Raw genomic sequence first — 20,357 nt, 5'->3', positions numbered from 1 at the left:
ATAGTAATAATAATAATTTATTTAATCGTATGGCTAGGGCCCGCTGGCGGGCAGGCCGTTCGCTGGGTGCCGGTCCTTCAATTTGATGCCACTTCGGCGACCTGCAGTCGATGAGGATAATAGAATGATGATGAAGACAGAATAACACCCAGTCCCTGGGTGGAGAAAATTCCCCGACCCTGCCGGGATCGAACCCGGGCCCAGAGAATTTACAATCCGTCACGCTGACCATTATTATTATCATTATTCTCATTTTTACTGATTGCACGAAAATTTCGTTAACCACCTTTCTAAGGCATTACTTGACTTATTATTTATTGCAGCGTTTTCACCAACTGCGAACAAAACAAACTTGGCATCTGCTAATAGTGCTGATGAAAGGGGTCATTGATATAAACAAGAAAAAGTAAGGGCTCTAAGATGGGACCTTGGGGGACGCCGCATCTTATTGGTTCCCAGTTGGATGATGCCTGATAGCTTAATGCACGTCTCTTACCTACTGACCCCCTTTGTTCTCTGTCAGAGATATAGGAGTGGCACCTCGGTTATGTTCTCGCGTTCACGAAACGAACCCAAGACGAAACTCATAGCTCAGTTATGCTAGTTCGTTACTGTCCCTGGCCGACGACTAATACTCAAAAATAGCTCAAACAAGTAGAAGGGCAATAGAGTTTATGTCTAGTATGTGCACATTTTAACACCTAAAAATACAAAGATGTTGTAGTGTAGGTTCTAAAGTAAAACACGAACAAGTCACTGAGGACGACATCCTGGTGAAGAAATCGTAAGATAAAGCATCTTAACTCCATATCACAGTCACCGCGTCCTTTGATAACGGTATGTTGGGGGAGGTAAAGGAGTCATCTGTCCCGCTGCCTACACGCCAGCAACAAGTGCACCGGAAACTGGGTAACTAAGTTAATCAGGGAGAAGTTAGAGCAGTTGCTGCTACGGCGGCGTCGTGTGTTCCCCGTACTACCATCCCGTGTCCCCCCTCCCCCTTCTCGGCCGCCCACAACTTCTGCCAAACACGCCGTGTAACCTGAATACCCGCCAAGTAAACTGCGTTTCGACTGATGCTTCGGCAATGTGCGAAACATCTAGACGCATGGTACAATGAGTCTTCCCGACTCCCCACACTTGTCTAAACGTGCTAAGCAAGTTCAGAGCTTTTCTGCTAACGGAAGAGCATCCAATTATTTCAACTAACTGGCATGCAGCCACGGTACCCATGAGCGTAGTAATCGCTATTGGACCACAAATAAAATGCTGAAAGGGTTAAAGCAAGTCTATTATAAAAATCTTATACGTATACTTTTACATTACTGGTCTATGTTGAGATATAAGCATTTAAATACATCATCGGACCAGCCTGATTTTATTCTTGTTGTATAAGCGACGTCAGCTCAGTAACTACAGACACACCCTGAAATAGCAACTGTAAGCAACAGACATGCATTTAACCAATCAGTTGTGAGCAGGCAGTGCTGAGTACTGAACGTGTAGACAAAGTGCTTCATCGTTGTAGTGTCACATATCACAATGAAGCAATACTTCTAAATTAAATGCTCAGGACATCCTCCAGAACGATTTGAACAAAACAAAAATGTGTACAAAAATTGTTCTGCCCATCTTGAGCCCCGAACAGAAACGACGACGCAGGGACGCCTGACATGGATCGATAGAAATGCAAAACGCAAACAGTTCATTCCTGAAAAAAAAGGGATGATAGATGACGACAATTGATGTTATTAATACGAACCTACCACACAACGACAAGTGCATAAATTCAGATTAAGAGTTAATACTTTGACGACATGACCGATACTAAAGCCAGTTTGACACGCGAGTTGAAGAACATCCCAAAGAAGAACTTCTATGAAAGCGTTGTATGCACTCATGTGGTGACAGATTATGGAGATCACCTGAAACATTAAAACACCGTTCTAACTTTTCTTTATTTTTTAAATAAATCAGGTATCCAAACTGTTTCGATTGGCAGGGTCTCTTTTACATAACTCAAAGAACGAAAGAAAGGATCGGGCACACCCTGAGACATCAGGGAAGTGTTAGTTTTGTAACGGAGAAATGAGTGTGTGTACTTGTTAGAAGGGGGGGGGGGGGGGAGGGGGGCGAATGTAAAGGGAGACCAGGGCTTCAATACAGTAAGCAGTTCCAATGGACGTTGGTTGTAGTAGCTACATAGATATGAAGTGGCTTGCACAGGATAGAATAGAGTGGAAAGCTGCACCAAATAGGTCTGAGAACCGATAACGATAAAAACTGTGGTATCGATAGTTCCGATGCCACAACCTAGTTGCACACTCGTAGGTTGGCACTACGAGAGCAGACGAACTACGCCGACCACAACGCCTTCTAGCCAACGCTGTGGAACTCAAAGCGCCGCTCTGCTTTTCGCCCCAATTGATCAAGAGCAGACGACCAAGCAACTTAGCTTCTACTTGTAGGGGTGCTAGCCATTACAGACTTTGCCTTTGCAGCTTCGGATACATGAACAGCTTCGCACCTACGTGCTCATCTGTACCAAAAGTTAAGTAATGTGTTTCTATATAATTACACACCAGTAAAGGTGCTTTAACTTTACTTGCAGTACCTCACTTGCTACTGCTCACTTCCTATTTTACAGATCTCAGGAGCAGACCCACGCGCCGCCTTCCAGGTTGTTGTAGTTGTGTCTTCAGTCCTGAGACTGGTTGATGCAGCTCTCCATGCTACTCTATCCTGTGCAAGCTTCTTCATCTCCCAGTACCTGTTGCAGCTTACATCCTTCTGAATCTGCTTAGTGTATCCATCTCTTGGTCTCCCTCTACGATTTTTACCCTCCACGCTGCCCTCCAATACTAAATTGGTGATCCCTCGATGTCTGAGAACATGTCCTACCAACCGATCCCTTCTTCTAGTCAAGTTGTGCCACAAGCAATACTTCTCCCCAATTCTATTCAGTACCTCCTCATTAGTTATGTGATCTACCCATCTAATCTTCAGCATTCTTCTGTAGCAACACATTTCGAAAGCTTCTATTCTCTTCTTGTCCAAACTATTTATCGTCCATGTTTCACTTCCATACATGGCTACACTCCATACAAATACTTTCAGAAACGACTTCCTGACACTTAAATCTATACTCGATCTTAACAAATTTCTCTTCTTCAGAAACGCTTTCCTTGCCCTTGCCAGTCTACATTTTATATCCTTTCTACTTCGACCATCATCAGTTATTTTGCTCCCCAAACAGCAAAACTCCTTTACTACTTTAAGTGTCTCATTTCCTAATCTAATTCCCTCAGCATCAGCCGACTTAATTCGACTACATTCCATTATCCTCGTTTTGCTTTTGTTGATGTTCATCTTACATCCTCCTTTCAAGACACTATCCATTCCGTTCAGCTGCTCTTCCAAGTCCTTCCACCAGGTAGGATACAAAAAAAAAGTATCTAACGTCGTACGTCTTTTTTAATTCCTAAATCAAGTAATATTTTTTTCTTCCTGTGCGAATTACAATGTCATCGGCGAACCTCAAAGTTTTTATTTCTTCCCTATGGATTTTAATACCCACTCTGAATTTTTCTTTTGTTTCTTTCACCGCTTGCTCAATATACAGATTGAATAACATCGGGGAGAGACTACAACCCTGTCTCACTCCCTTCCTGACCACTGCTTCCCTTTCATGTCCCTCGAATCTTACAACTGCCATCTGTTTCTGTACAAATTGTAAATAGCCTTTCGCTCTCTGTATTTTACCCCTGCCACCTTCAGAATTTGAAAAAGAGCCCACCAGGTGGGATACAAAAAAAAGTATCTAACGTCGTACGTCTTTTTTAATTCCTAAATCAAGTAATATTTTTTTTGTTCCCGTGCGAAAATGAATTACATTGTTGCTGTGAACACGGAAGTGAACTTGGAACAACACAAATCACCAGTACCTTTGAGGCGAGTGGACCAAGTGTTTTAGCTGCTTTGAATTCCAATGTTTGGCTCTGCACAGCACAACAGAAATGTAGGTGCATAGTAGTATTCGAGACACAGTAGCGGTTTGTGGCTCTCTAACATGCTGGTAGCATATATTTGAGTACTGTGATGAATACACAGGGTGTTAAAAAACGATACCGACAGTCTTCGAGAGGTTGAAGAGGGTGTCTTGAGCAACAAATTGAGCATAGGAACCAATGTGTAAAAACGTCATCCAATGACGCTCCAGACCGTCGAAATTGTAGGAGCCGGCGTCCGTCGCTAGGCCACCCTCTCGGCAGCAAACGTGACTTTGTACGTTGACGGACCGTAGGCAGAACTTCTCGCTACACTGTTTGTTTTCGATGATCGCGCCTGGAAGCCACGATCGTCAGTGCAGAAGATGGATCTAGCTGCTGCATACAACTGCCTTGTTTCCCATACATGCGATGCTCTGTCGCCTTGGTGTATGACGGTTTCGGACACGAGTATCCATCTGCAGTTTATTTATCTCCAGGAACCCTCTTCCATCCACCAAGGCAACAGAGCACCGCGTTCATGCGAGGCAACGCTTGTCTGCGCATCATCTAGCTTCATCTTCTCCACAGGCGATCGAGGCAATCAGTAGCGATAACTCAGTAAAAACCAACATTGCGAGGAGTTCTGTTTATTGTCCATCAGCATACAAAGTCAGATTTGCCTCCGAAGGGGTGGCCTGGTGGCAAGCGCCAACGTCGGTTAGGTCGTGGAATGAAGTTTTCGGACACGGGCTCCCATTCACAGCTGAAGGGTTTGGTGCAAGAAGGAGGCAGCTCAACTTTTTCCAGTTTGTGGCAAATTAAAAATAAAGTTCAAAAAATTCAGTTTTCACCAAAACGAAAAAGTTGTCAGCCTTGTTTTCATCTATGCGGTATCTAATACTACTGACGAGAATACATTCAAGTACATGCACTCAGGTACGTGCAATAGAGTTTTTAATTTTGGAGTTGCCTCCGTTTTGCTCCAAAGTGAATGAAAAACTCTTTGCAGGACCATTTTCTTCATAATTAACCATATTTCAGTTTAAAAACATTTATTAATAAAGAAAGTACAACATTATTGCCATAATACATTAATACTGCAGTTCTTCTTCAGTGTTCTAGCACCCCTTCAGTCATGTCAGGATCGTTTGAAGCATCTGACGTCAACTGGTCGTAAAACCACATTTCGTTTTGCCCAACATACTTTCTGCTCAACATTCTTCAGCTCTTCGACATCTTTAAACTTTTGGCCTTTGAGCGGGAGGAGGAAATCATAATCATGAGACTCGCAGGTCATTGGTTGCAAATTTGCACATTTTCGAAGACAGTCATCCCTACGGTCGCACTGCATTGGGTGATCCCCTTACCGATGTATGGCTGTTCATAAGGAATATTTTGTACTTAGTGATTAAATATTTTCCTATTTTATTGTTCGATAATGACACGTAAGGGTTCGATACAAAAAATTTCTAAGGGTTCTTTACAAGAAAATTCTTCAACGTGTCAACAAAGTGGAAAATAAATCTCTGGTCCGCTTCAGTGACATGAAACGCGCGATGTTTACACCGGTCTGCTGAACAATACGTAACACAACCTCCTTCCTGCTATTATTTGGGGGAAGAACGAGGCATCTCCCGGAGCTGCCTCTGTTTTCATGCAAACTCGCAGTAGAGGCAGCTCCAACTGTTGGATATCTCTGAAACTAGTGGGTGAAGCTGCCTCTTTCTTGCACCAAACGAAGGGGCTTTTTTGTATGTGATAGAATGTTCAACTCAATAGAGCCCAAAAGTTGAGCTGCCTCCTTCTTGCGCCAAACCCCTCAATTTCTTCCTCAAGACACCATCTCGAAATCTGTCGGTATTGTTTTGTAATACAGTGTACAAGTTTAATCATAATCCCAACAGCTTATTACAAATATAAATGCTCTATACACAGGAATCAAAATATAAAGTGTTCCGGCTAGGACAATAAAATAACTGCAAGGCTGAATCTATAGATTTAAACAGTAGCTTACTCTGTGCTGTTGCTGTTATTTAAAGAAATAAATTCAACCTGGTAAGTCATTTAGGCGCCATGTCACGGACAGCGCGGCCCCTCCCGCCAGAGGTTCGAGTCCTCCCTTGAGCATGGGTGTGTGTTGTTCTTAGCATAAGTTAGTTTAAGTAGTGTGTAAGTCTAGGGACCGATGACCTAAGCAGTTTGGTCCCTCAGAAATTCACATACATTTGAACACATTTTTGCGCTCAGTTCATACACACGTTTTTTAAATGCCGTTACATCCTAATTAAACATTACTTTTTGTACGTGATAAAAATGGACAGTAAATGAGTTAGTCAGTGCTATTTTTCTACGTTACGCTGTCGAAACTCTCGGTTTCTCTCGAGCGGTTAATGATGCGTTATGGAACCTGCACTTGTGGCTGTTACATCTTGTTTTGCTATTACTGTACTAAATTCGTGTAATAGTATTAAGTCACTTTATATAAGCATCAAGTGATAAAACTTTGAAGGAAATGTGAACATGTTTTAACATTACACTATATTCATCGTAAGTTCAGGTTATTTCACTACTGGCCATTAAAATTGCTACACCAAGAAGAAATGCAGATGATAAACGGGTATTCATTGGACAAATACACTCCTGGAAATTGAAATAAGAACACCGTGAATTCATTGTCCCAGGAAGGGGAAACTTTATTGACACATTCCTGGGGTCAGATACATCACATGATCACACTGACAGAACCACAGGCACATAGACACAGGCATCAGAGCATGCACAATGTCGGCACTAGTACAGTGTATATCCACCTTTCGCAGCAATGCAGGCTGCTATTCTCCCATGGAGACGATCGTAGAGATGCTGGATGTAGTCCTGTGGAACGGCTTGCCATGCCATTTCCACCTGGCGCCTCAGTTGGACCAGCGTTCGTGCTGGACGTGCAGACCGCGTGAGACGACGCTTCATCCAGTCCCAAACATGATCAATGGGGGACAGATCCGGAGATCTTGCTGGCCAGGGTAGTTGACTTACACCTTCTAGAGCACGTTGGGTGGCACGGGATACATGCGGACGTGCATTGTCCTGTTGGAACAGCAAGTTCCCTTGCCGGTCTAGGAATGGTAGAACGATGGGTTCGATGACGGTTTGGATGTACCGTGCACTATTCAGTGTCCCCTCGACGATCACCAGTGGTGTACGGCCAGTGTAGGAGATCGCTCCCCACACCATGATGCCGGGTGTTGGCCCTGTGTGCCTCGGTCGTATGCAGTCCTGATTGTGGCGCTCACCTGCACGGCGCCAAACACGCATACGACCATCATTGGCACCAAGGCAGAAGCGACTCTCATCGCTGAAGACGACACGTCTCCATTCGTCCCTCCATTCACGCCTGTCGCGACACCATTGGAGGCGGGCTGCACGATGTTGGGGCGTGAGCGGAAGACGGCCTAACGGTGTGCGGGACCGTAGCCCAGCTTCATGGAGACGGTTGCGAATGGTCCTCGCCGATACCCCAGGAGCAACAGTGTCCCTAATTTGCTGGGAAGTGGCGGTGCGGTCCCCTACGGCACTGCGTAGGATCCTACGGTCTTGGCGTGCATCCGTGCGTCGCTGCGGTCCGGTCCCAGGTCGACGGGCACGTGCGCCTTCCGCCGACCACTGGCGACAACATCGATGTACTGTGGAGACCTCATGCCCCACGTGTTGAGCAATTCGGCGGTACGTCCACCCGGCCTCCCGCATGCCCACTATACGCCCTCGCTCAAAGTCCGTCAACTGCACATACGGTTCACGTCCACGCTGTCGCGGCATGCTACCAGTGTTAAAGACTGCGATGGAGCTCCGTATGCCACGGCAAACTGGCTGACACTGACGGCGGCGGTGCACAAATGCTGCGCAGCTAGCGCCATTCGACGGCCAACACCGCGGTTCCTGGTGTGTCCGCTGTGCCGTGCGTGTGATCATTGCTTGTACAGCCCTCTCGCAGTGTCCGGAGCAAGTATGGTGGGTCTGACACACCGGTGTCAATGTGTTCTTTTTTCCATTTCCAGGAGTGTATATTATACTAGAACTGAGATGTGATTACATTTTCATGCAATTTGGGTGCATAGATCCTAAGAAATCAGTACCCAGAACAACCACCTCTGGTCGTAATAACGGCCTTGATACGCCTGGGCATTGAGTCAAACAGAGCTTGGATGGCGTGTACAGGTACAGCTGCCCATGCAGCTTCAGCACGATGCCACATTTCATTAAGAGTAGTGACTGGCGTATTGTGACGAGCCAGTTGCTCGGTCACCATTGACCAAACGTTTTCAATTGGTGAGAGATCTGGTGAATGTGCTGGCCATGGCAGCAGTCGAACATTTTCTGTATCCAGAAAGGCCCGTACAGGACCATCAACATGCGGTCGTACATTATCCTGCTAAAATGTAAGGTTTCGCAGGGATCGAATGAAGGGTAGAGCCACGGATCGTAACACATCTGAAATGTAACGTCCATTGTTCAAAGTGCCGTCAGTGCGAACAAGAGGTGACCGAAACGTTTAACCAATGGCACCGCATACCATCACGCCGGGTGATACGCCACTATGGCGATGGCGAATACACGCTTTCAATGTGCGTTCACCGCGATGTCGCCAAACACGGATGCGACCATCATGATGCTGTAAACAGAACCTGGATTCATCCGAAATTTTGCCATCCGTGCACCCAGATTCGTTGTTGAGTACACCAACGCAGGCCCTCCTGTCTGTGATCCAGCGTCAAGAGTAACAGCAGCCATGGTATCCGAGCTGATAGTCCACGCTGTAGCAAACATCGTCAAACTGTTCACAGAGATGGTTGTTGTCTTGCAAACGTCCCCATGTGTTGACTCAGGGATCGAGACGTGGCTGCACGATCCGCTACAGCCATGTGGATGAGATGCCTGTCATCTCGACTGCTAGTGATACGAGGCCATTGGGATTTGTGAGTGCGACGTTCCGTATTACCCTCCTGAACCCACCGATTCCATACTCTGCTAACAGTCATTGGATCTCGACCAACGCGAGCAGCAATGTCGCGATACGATAAACCGCAATCGCGATAGGCTACAATCCGACCTTTATCAAAATCTGAAACGCGATGGTACGCATTTCTCCTCCTTACACGAGGCACCACAACAACGTTTCACCAGGCAACGCCAGTCAACTGCCGTTTGCGTATGAGAAATCGGTTGGAAACTTTCCTCATGTCAGCACGTTGTAGGTGTCGCCACCGGCGCCAACCTTGTGTGAATGCTCTGAAAAGGTAATATAACAGCATCTTCTTCCTGTCGGTTAAATTTCGCGTCTGTAGCACGTCGTCCTCGTGGTGTAGCAATGTTAATGGCCAGTAGTGTATTTTGTTCTCTCTTTCTCACACTTAGCGACGTGAAGCCCAACAGCAGAAAATTTGAATAAACAGACCTATCTTACGGTGAAACTGATAGACACTTAACGACGGACAAAATATGAAAAGACCACAAACACAACACATTACAATGCCTAATACGGCGTAGGAAAGCCGTTTTCACTCAGAACAGCTTCCAGTGGTCTCGGAATGTGTACACACAACTCTTGTACGGTTTTCAAGGGAATATTATACCATTCTTTCCACAATATAGTGGCTAGGCCAGGTAGCGATGATGGTGGTGGATAGCGATCACACACCTTTCTCTCCAAAGTAGACCACAAAGGCTCGATAACATTGAGACCTGGTGACAGTGGTGCCCAGGGGAGATGCGACGAGTCATGTACTCACTGAACCAGTGCTAGACGACGCGAGCTGTGTTAACAGGGGGGGGGGGGGGGGGGGGGCGGCTGTCGCTTTGGAACACAGCATCACTATAGTGGAGCAAACATTGTACCCTGGGATGAACCTAATCAGCCAGAACGGTCACATAATCCTTGGAATTAATGCCACGTTCCGGAGTGCCCATGGGGCCCATCGGGTACCAATATATGGCTACCCAAATCATCACCAGACGGCCGCCATGTTTCACTCTTGTGTAGTAACTCGGTCAGAAGTTCCAAACAGTGCGTAACACGACACATCCGATGAAATGACTTCCTTCCATTGCTCCATAGTCCAGGTTTATGGCTTCGGCATCACGTTTTCCTGTTACAGGCTCTCACACATGGATCTAAGCACTATGGGACTTATCATCTGAGGTCATCAGGCCCCTAGACTTATCTAACCTAAGGACCACACACATATCGATGCCCGAGGCAGGATTCGAAACTGCGACCGTAGCAGCAGCGCAGTTCCGGACTGAAGCGCCTAAAACCGCTCGGTCACAGTGGCCGGTCCTGTTACAGGCATTTGCGTTACCGCTGAATGGACTTGGAATTCCAGTTCACCCTGCAATTTCCTGCTTGTGGACCTCCTTTGCGTTGCTTTGATGCTGACAGGATTTGTGAGTGCGACGTTCAGTTCTGCTGTGACTTTTTCAGTTCTCGTCCTCTTATTCATCGTCACAATCTGTTTCAATTACCATCCGTCAGGATCGCTCACACACTATTTCGTCCGCGTTATGACTTAGCAGATGATTTTCTTTCTCTTTCAGCCGGCCGCTGTGGCCGAGTGGTTCTAGGCGCTTCAGTCCGCTGTTCTTTTTTGGAAGACAACCTACCACCAGGTTAGAGACAGAAGTGGTGTCACTTTCTGCAGGACCTGACCATCATTTTGCAGGACAATGCTCAAGCACGTACAGGGCAAGCTGTTACTGATTTGTTTGACTGATGGGGCTGCTAATTGCTATACTACCTGCTGCACTCTCCTGACTTAAGTCCTCGTGAGCTAAACTCGGTTTCTAAACTGAAAGAAACACTTCGAGGCATTCGCTTCAGAACTGCTGCAAATTCGTCGGGCAATAGACCGCGCCACTCGAACTGTCAACACAACTGGCACTGCTAAGAGTATCCTACGACTTCCACATCGTTGGCAACGGGTTATACACAATGCTGGTGACTAGTTTGAAGGTCATTAAAACTTTGAAACACGTATCTATTTTGTACGAGCTGTAAATAAATAGTTGCCACTATTACAGTTCCAACCTTCGTATATATACTCTATGGATCAACTACGCATTTATTCTTGGGGACGATGTCCACCCCTGCATACAGTTTGTTCTTCCTCACCACGATGGTATCTACCAGCTCGACAGTGTACGTTCAATCAGCGCACATTGTACGTGTGTGGTTCGAAGAGCACAGGGATGAACTTACTATCCTCCCCTGGTCGCCAGACTTCTTGTGGGCTCACCTCGATCGGGCTGTTCTCACCAAGGATCTTAACCGAGGTACCTAGCGCAGCTGGCTACGGTAGTAGAGTCGGTATGGCTCCACATTACTGTCGGTACCTCCCAGTATCTTCTTGTACGTCTCGCTGAGGTCTGCACCGTAAAAAGCGGCTATGAAGGCCTTTGACAGATCGTTAATGTCACGGGACAGTGTACCAGCCATAGTCTATGTCACTTCTAGAGCGTTGTCTCGAAAAGCTAGCTACAACATTTGGTGCGTTTCTGCAGAGGAATTCCCAAGTTTAAAACAAAACTTTTTGTAGGCATCGCAAAATAGCAAACTCACGGAAACACGACAAAGGAAATGCGCTCACCAACCACCATCCACACCACACAGCTCACAGTGAATTATCTTGCTGGTTAAAGGATGTAACCGTAATCATTTGCGCGCAGAACTGAAATTTCCATAATGTTTGGAGGCACCTCTTATCCTCGTAAATAAGTGTCCAGCATTCACGTTTGCTGCCGGCCGATGTGGCCGAGCGATTCTAGGCGCTTCAGTCTGGAACCGCGCGACCTCTACGGTCTCAGGTTCGAATCCTGCCTCGGACATGGATGTGAGTGATGTCCTTAGGTTAGTTAGGTTTAAATAGTTCTAAGTTCTAGGGGACTGATGAATTCAGATGTTAAGTCCCATAGTGCTCAGAGCCATTTTGAACCTCAAGTTTGCTAATAGGGGCATATAGTTACAGTGCATTTTAAATTATACAGATTTACTCATAAGTACGTCTTGTGTTTTAGAAGACAACTGCAAGCGAACTGCACGACACCCAAAAAATGGACATACATGTGCATAGAGCATATCTCCATGTTTTTGACTCAAATTACAGATGCTCAATATGCACAATGTTCCTAACGCGACAAACGGCATAACGTGCGTCCTGTTTACTGCAGTCACTGATATGAATTACCTGGGAAGGAGCGTCAACAGCCCATTTCGGAAATCTATTCCCCGAGTTGCGTATCTGCATTGGTGAACTAATTCGATGTGGCAATATGGAGCGTGTGATTTGTCAACATTTCCAGACATGCCTACCCCCTAAGACAAGTGCGCTGAGTAAGTGTCACGAATGCGACCAAACTCTGGGTGTAGGAATTTAACTCCTTCACGAAGATGCCTCCTCCGTTCACTGACAAGGACACAAGGAGCTGGATGCTTTAGAAAGTCATTTATTTAGCATGGTAATGAGCCCCCCCCCCCCCCCCCCGTCTCCTGTCTTTGGCCCCTACTCTTTCTCACAGTGATTCATTAAAACTCGTAACAAGTTTTCGAATAGAATTACTCTCCTCTCGTAATTCACAAGAAGAGCCGACTCTTAATTTACATACTATTAAAGCTTTCTACGCGCTGCGTCCAGCGTTGCACATTTTTGTAATAATCACATTCCACAAATAAGTGAAAAAACGTTGTTTTAGAACTTCATTACGGAAACGTCTGTTGCAAGCAGCCAAAAGCCTATTTTCTTTTGTCAAATAGTGGAATCAACCTTGAAAGAAGTTCGAAACGAAACATGTAACTTTGTCCATCTTCGTAAAAAAAGTCCGGTTTTAAATCAGTGTAGAATTTTCAGATAAGAAAGAAATAACCTATTATTTTTTCATGGCTGTATAATTCAGCAACTGTAATATTTTTTTTTCAGGATAAATTTCAATCACCATTTGAAAATAAATTTTATTATGCCTTACCACTTTCGACAAATTAACTTGACATCTTCAGAAGCCTACAAAATTTGGCATATTATAAATCTTTAGACCTTGGCTGTACATTTACGTGAAACATAAAAACTACATAACAGAAACTTACTTAGTTTAGCACACAAAAGGACATAATATTTCTTTATATGCCTTGGTTATATTTTTTTATATATGCTTTTAGGTATGTTCCTTGCTGGTAGCAAAACAGGTACATAGATGCGATTCAGTTACCTGGTATTGTATACTGTCAACAATGTTTAAAATAATCATTTACATTATATTAATTTCTGAAAATTCTACGGCATTACCCTTCTATGAAGAAGATATTGACTGCCTGCTGAACTAAGTAAGTTTCTGCAATACAGGGTGTTTATAAATGAATATCGGGGTTTTAACGCTTTATAATATTTATTATCTTAAACTTAGATCTATAAATGATATGTCAAATGAAAGAGCAACTCAAACAGTTTTACCAAGAACCTTATAAATGTTCAATGTGAGCACCATTTGTCACACGGCACACATCAAGTCTATAGCCGAGTTCTTCCCAAACGTTGATAAGTGTGTCTTCTGTGATTGTAGCAACAGCTGCTTCAATCTGGTTTCTTAATTCAGGGAGGTCTGCTGGTAGCGGAGGCACATACACACGATCTTTGATGAAGCCCCAAAGGAAAAAATCGAATGGCGTTAGGCCGGGTGAATGTGGAGGCCATGCAAAGCGAGCCCTGTCATTGGGCTCCTTGCGGCCTATCCAGCGCTTGGGTGCAGTGAAGTTCAAGCAATCGCATACTTCGCTACGCCAGTGAAGTGGCGCTCCATCTTGTTGGTTCTTGGTAAAACTCTTGCTCTTTCATTTGATACATCTTTATAACTGTAAGATTAATATAATAAATATTATAAAGCGTTAAAACCCCAATATTCATTTATAAACACCCTGTATACTTTTTATACTTCACATATTTTACACTTCACATAAATATATATCCAAGGTCTGAAGGTTTATAATATCCCAAATATTGTAGGTTACTGAAGATCACAAATGTGTCGAACTGGTAAAGCGTAATAAAATTTATTTACAACTGCTGACTAAAGAAAAAGAAGAACAAAACATCTTGTTTGTCGTAATGATCAATTTTAAATCGCAACAGTACCATAGATCCATTGCATAGTAAGTTCGCCCTATCCCAGGCCACAGAAAATTAATCGCTGTATCCTCCACGTAGTGGCACAAGGAGCCTAATTCCGCAGCGACGGCGATTTACGTTCATGTGAGAATTCATAGTTAGTAATAAAGTCACGCCGCTATCAGATGCTCGCCTGCAAATCAGTTCGGCACACCTCCGCCCTCATCGCGTGGTCTCGGCGACAGCAGGGAAAACTCTGCGGCTAAAGCGGCACAGGAAATCCCTCACGCTTTGGACTCTGGACAAACACGGGACGCAGGGCACACAGGGTACAGGGAACGTAACGAGCGGCAGGCAATTGTTTCCGCGAACTAGTAAAACTTGAATAGTCTTTGATGTACATCCAGAATATCCTCCATATACTTATTAGTTAGAACCGAAAAGCTGCTAAAAGCTGATAATTTGCGATCTGGAGAAATGTAGGAACACGCGAGGCAAAACTGACCCTACAACTTGTCTTACGAGATAGGTTTAAAAAAGGCAAACCTACGTACATTGCGTTTGTAGAATTAGGCAAATTATTGGCGGCGTTCAGTGGAATTCACTCCTTGAAATTACGAAAGGAACAGAGATGATATACAGGGAGGTGAAAGGTTAATTGCAATTTTTACAGAAGCCAGACTGCTGTTATTAGACTCCAAAGACACCAAAGGGAAGCAATAACTACGTTAAAAGACTCGCACTTTTCTAACACGAGACACTGGAAGCTTCTGATCAAGGCAGTCTGATAGACGCAGTATGTCTAGATTTCCGAAAAGCATCTGACTCAGTACCACTGCTACGCTTATTATCAAAAGTGCGATCGTATGGGGTATCAAGCGAAATTGGTGACTGGGTTCTTGATACGGATGACGCAACAAGTTATCTTGGACGGAGAGTGGTCGACAGATGTTGAAATAACTTCGGATGTGCCTCAAGAAAGTGTGTTGCGACCCCTCCTGTTCACGTAGTACATTGCTGACCTTGCGGACGATATTAATGGTGACCTCATACTTTTTACATATGGCACAATCTGTAATGACGTATTGTCTGAAAGAAGCTGCAGAGCCGCGCGGGATTAGCCGAGCGGTCTACGGCGCTGCAGTCATGGACTGTGCGGTTCGCCCCGACGGAGGTTCGAGTCCTCCCTCGGGCATGGGTGTGTGTGTTTGTCCTTACGATAATTTAGGTTAAGTAGTGTGTAAGCTTAGGGACTGATGACCTTAGCTGTTAATTCACATAAGATTTCACACACATTTGAACATTGTTTGAACATCTTCCTCTTGAATAAGTCACACAATTTTCTGAAATTATAATTTACCATTCCTTACGCATTACATAAGTAGAACTTCTTCTAAGGAATACAGGGATTTCTCAAGGAGAAACTTTTATAGTTTGTTTCGAAATTTAGCTTTGCTGTCTGTTATACATTTTATACCATGCAATTAGGTGATCAAAAACTTTGGTGGCAACATTAAGCACCGCTTTTTTGCGATAAAGACTGCTTTAATGTGGAGTAAAAAAATGTCTGCAGAGTGTAGATGTAGATGCACGTCCGATTAACCTCAGCAGTTAGGTCTCATAGTGCTCAGAGCCATTTGAACCATTTTTGTCAGTTCGAGCGAATGATTTCGCCATCCGGATGGCCCGACATGAATCAAATCGAACACCAACGGGACCTAACCGAGGGGTCGGTTCGTGCACAAAATGGTGCACCGGCAATACTTCCGCAATTATGGACGGCTATAAAGACAGCATGGACCAATATTTCTCCAGGTGACTTTTAACGACTTGCTGAGTCCATGCCACGTCGAGTCCCTGCACTACGCCGGTCGAAAGGTCAGACACCATACTAGGAGGTATCACATGAGTTTTGTCACCTCAGCGTATTTTACGTCATTTTTGTCAGAAAATCTCTAGGTCTTTTAGCTACGTGGTAGGATATGTCACTGAAATATATGAGCAATGCAAAATCGTGAAGTCTAGCCCATTCACAAATGACGTGGAAAAGTAAATCCAATTGCTTTCACTACTAACTACATGAAAAGCTACAGTCAATTTAGTTCAGCTAAAGGTACACTGTTAAAAGCTGTCTTTTTTTACAAACGTGTTTCCTCTTCGCCTGCTACCAACACTGAAGCACTGGATCTTCATTGGTATCGATGTTGCGTTACAGGTATTTGTTGGCGAAACCTCTCACCACAATGAGTGCATTTTGAGTGACATGTTCCATTTCAGTTTCTGATACGCACGTATACAGTCATTCACAAGTTCAATGGCATTTTCAGCCCTCCTATTGCCCAAGAACAATGACATAACTTTCGGAAAGCCTGATATTAGATGTCCTACAAAGCCAAGTTCATATTTGTTTAGAATGTCTGTTTAACACCCTGGGCTTGAGAAGACAGTTCAGACGTTTCGTCCATTTGTGGACTAAGTGGTAAGCTAAGTTTGCACACATTGGTACACTCACTGTGCAGGTACAGGGTGTTTCAAAAATGACCGGTATATTTGAAACGGCAATAAAAACTAAACGAGCAGCGATAGAAATACACCGTTTGTTGCAATATGCTTGGGACAACAGTACATTTTCAGGCAGACAAACTTTCGAAATTACAGTAGTTACAATTTTCAACAACAGATGGCGCTGGGGTCTGGGAAACTCTATAGTACGATATTTTCCACATATCCACCATGCGTAGCAATAATATGGCGTAGTCTCTGAATGAAATTACCCGAAACCTTTGACAACGTGTCTGGCGGAATGGCTTCACATGCAGATGAGATGTACTGCTTCAGCTGTTCGAATGTTTCTGGATTCTGGCGGTACACCTGGTCTTTCAACTGTCCCCACAGAAAGAAGTCACAGGGGTTCATGTCTGGCGAATAGGGAGGCCAATCCACGCCGCCTCCTGTATGTTTCGGATAGCCCAAAGCAATCACACGATCATCGAAATATGCATTCGGGAAATTAAAGACGTCGGCCGTGCGATGTGGCCGGGCACCATCTTGCGTAAACCACGAGGTGTTCGCAGTGTCGTCTAAGGCAGTTTTTACCACCACAAATTCACGAAGAATGTCCAGATATCGTGATGCAGTAATCGTTTCGGATCTGAAAAATGGGCCAATGATTCCTTTGGAAGAAATGGCGGCCCAGACCCGTACTTTTTGAGGATGCAGGGACGATGGGACTGCAACATGGGGCTTTTCGGTTCCCCATATGCGCCAGTTCTGTTTATTGACGAAGCCGTCCAGGTAAAAATAAGATTCGTCAGTAAACCAAATGCTGCCCACATGCATATCGCCATCATCAATCCTGTGCACTATATCGTTAGCGAATGTCTCTCGTGCAGCAATGGTAGCGGCGCTGAGGGGTTGCCGCGTTTGAATTTTGTATGGATAGAGGTGTAAACTCTGGCGCATGAGACGATACGTGGACGTTGACGTCATTTGGACCGCAGCTGCAACACGGCGAACGGAAACCCGAGGCCGCTGTTGGATCACCTGCTGCACGAGCTGCGCGTTGCCCTCTGTGGTTGCCGTACGCGGTCGCCCTACCTTTCCAGCACGTTCATCCGTCACGTTCCCAGTCCGTTGAAATTTTTCAAACAGATCCTTTATTGTATCGCTTTTCGGTCCTTTGGTTACATTAAACCTCCGTTGAAAACTTCGTCTTGTTGCAACAACACTGTGTTCTAGGCGGTGGAATTCCAACACCAGAAAAATCCTCTGTTCTAAGGAATAAACCATGTTGTCTACAGCACACTTGCACGTTGTGAACAGCACACGCTTACAGCAGAAAGACGACGTACAGAATGGCGCACCCACAGACTGCGTTGTCTTTTATATCTTTCACATCACTTGCAGCGCCATCTGTTGTTGAAAATTGTAACTACTGTAATTTCGAAAGTTTGTCCGCCTGAAAATGTACTGTTGTCCCAAGCATATTGCAACAAACGGTGTATTTCTATCGCTGCTCGTTTAGTTTTTATTGCCGTTTCAAATATACCGGTCATTTTTGAAACACCCTGTACAAAGTACCGTCTACGACATAGTGTCACTTCAAGCAATTCTTTCCAGGTTTCTTTAACACCACAATTCCTCTAGAATGGACACGACACTATTACCCTGTTCAGATGTGGTTCAGTCAAGATGGGGAATGTCTGACACTGGAAACTTCGTTTGTTGCGTCTTGAATTAGGCTGGCATTCTGTGATGGATGTTCAAGCGTTATTTCCACTTCCCAGTGAGAAGAAAACCGTGACCCGACTGAAGATCTATCCAGAGTTGGTTGCGTGACCTCAGGTGTATGGCTGGGCGTTTCTGGGAAGCGCTACGCAGAAATGAGTTCTTATACCACCATGTCTACTTAAGAATTTGCAATTTCACAGGTTCGCTTCTGAGATCGAGAGGAGAGTATTAGATAAAACAGACAACCTCTGTCTGGGATTAGAAATGGCTCTGCCAGTAATTGTCCTCGCCGTCTCATTCAGGTGTACACCTGTCTCAGTTGTTGGTGCTCTGTTTTCCATTCAGAGGTTCATTATTCAGCAGCTAGTACACAACCGACATTCCGGCACTGCCTAGCGTATCTGCATTTGCTCCCCAGTTTTTCCTAGCTATTTTGAAGAGAAGAGTTACACTTGTGCCGAGCTGCTCTGATACGTTTGTGCTGAGTTGCTTAAACAACAGTGTCGTACTGAGGGTGACTACTAGTTATACAAGGACGCATTTGTGGGAAACTTTGACCCCTTCAGAAAACACGTGTGGCTTTCTATATGCTTCATTACGCCCTATGGAACGCTGTTGCTACTGATGGAGTTTCCATTTGTGAAAGTACTCTTTCAGTATGGTGACGTCACATGAGAACGTACTTTTACAACGCCTGATATCTTTGCTCCGACACATTAACGTTAACGCAGTTAAAAGCTGTTTAAACGCTGTTGAGATCGATACTGTGTCGGACTGTGAAATAGTCAGGATAAAGCTCTCAATCAGACAAGGACTGACCATTGTATTAGGATGTTTTTATAGACCAGCAGCATCCGCAACAAACGTCGCAGAACGTTTCAGGGAAAGTCTTGAGTACATAGGAAGTAAATACCCAAATTATCCATTAGTTATAGGTGGAGACTTTAATCTAGCATCCATTGACTGGGAAAATTACACGTTTATCACATATGGCAGAAGCAAAGATTCGTGTGAAGTTATCCTAGCAGCGCTCTCAACATACAACCTTGAGCAATTGGTTAGAAAACCAATTCGAGATGGGAACATATTAGATATTTTGACGTGAACGTTTTGAGGAAGTTTACCTAGAAGAAGGTATTAGCGACCATAATGTCGTTGTGGCTTCTATGTCAGTAGAAGTTGAAAAAAAAAACAGCGTAGAGTTTTCTTGTTTGCGAAAGCAAATAAGTGTCATTAATGAATATCTTCATAGTCACTTCCAAGCATTCACCGCGGGACACGAAGATATTGAGCATCTTTGGTCGAAATTTAAAGGTCATGTCCACTATGTGGTAGAGAAGTATGCGCCTAGCAAAAGCATAGAGGAGGGAAAGGATCCACCTTGGTACAACAAACATATTAGGAAGTTGCTGAGAAAGCAGAGAATTTTGCAGTCATTTTAAACGTAGTCACTGCCCCGCCGACAAACAGAAATGATGCGAAATGAAAGCAGTTGTCAGAAGGACAATGAAAGACTCTTTTAACGAGTTTGAAAGCAATATTTTATCTTCAGATTCTAAAAATAAGCCCAAAAAATTTTGGTCGTACGTAAAATCTATGAACGCTACAAATAATTCAATACCTTCTCTTGCTGACAGTACGGGTAATGTAGCTGATGATGATAAACAGAAGGCCAAAATTCTAATCCTAGCTACCGAGCGAGGTGGTGCAGTGGTTAGCACACTGGACTCGCATTCGGGAGGACGACGGTTCAATCCCGTCTCCGGCCATCCTGATTTAGGTTTTCCGTGATTTCCCTAAATCGTTTCAGGCAAATGCCGGGATGGTTCCTTTGAAAGGGCACGGCCGATTTCCTTCCCAATCCTTCCCTAACCCGAGCTTGCGCTCCGTCTCTAATGACCTCGTTGTCGACGGGACGTTAAACACTAACCACCACCATCTAATCCTAGCTTTCAAAAACTCGTTTACGATAGAGGACTGCAGCACCATTCGCCCT

At 44.6% G+C, this 20,357-nt stretch overlaps 1 protein-coding gene and 1 non-coding gene across 2 annotated transcripts in view; one reads left to right on the top strand and one right to left on the bottom strand.

Annotated features, from left to right (window-relative positions):
- LOC126417123 (potassium channel subfamily K member 13-like) overlaps positions 1-20,357 on the bottom strand; it is a 487,391-nt gene that overhangs the window by 202,843 nt on the left and 264,191 nt on the right. The window lies entirely within an intron of this gene.
- Positions 20,058-20,130, top strand: Trnaa-cgc (transfer RNA alanine (anticodon CGC)). Its single transcript has one exon. It is a non-coding gene; the product is annotated as a tRNA-Ala (tRNA).

Source organism: Schistocerca serialis, chromosome 8 (genome assembly GCF_023864345.2).
Source record: "Schistocerca serialis cubense isolate TAMUIC-IGC-003099 chromosome 8, iqSchSeri2.2, whole genome shotgun sequence".
Classification (NCBI taxonomy): domain Eukaryota; kingdom Metazoa; phylum Arthropoda; class Insecta; order Orthoptera; family Acrididae; genus Schistocerca; species Schistocerca serialis.
The sequence above is the reverse complement of the archived record's forward strand: the minus strand, read 5'-3'. Positions and strand labels throughout refer to the sequence as shown.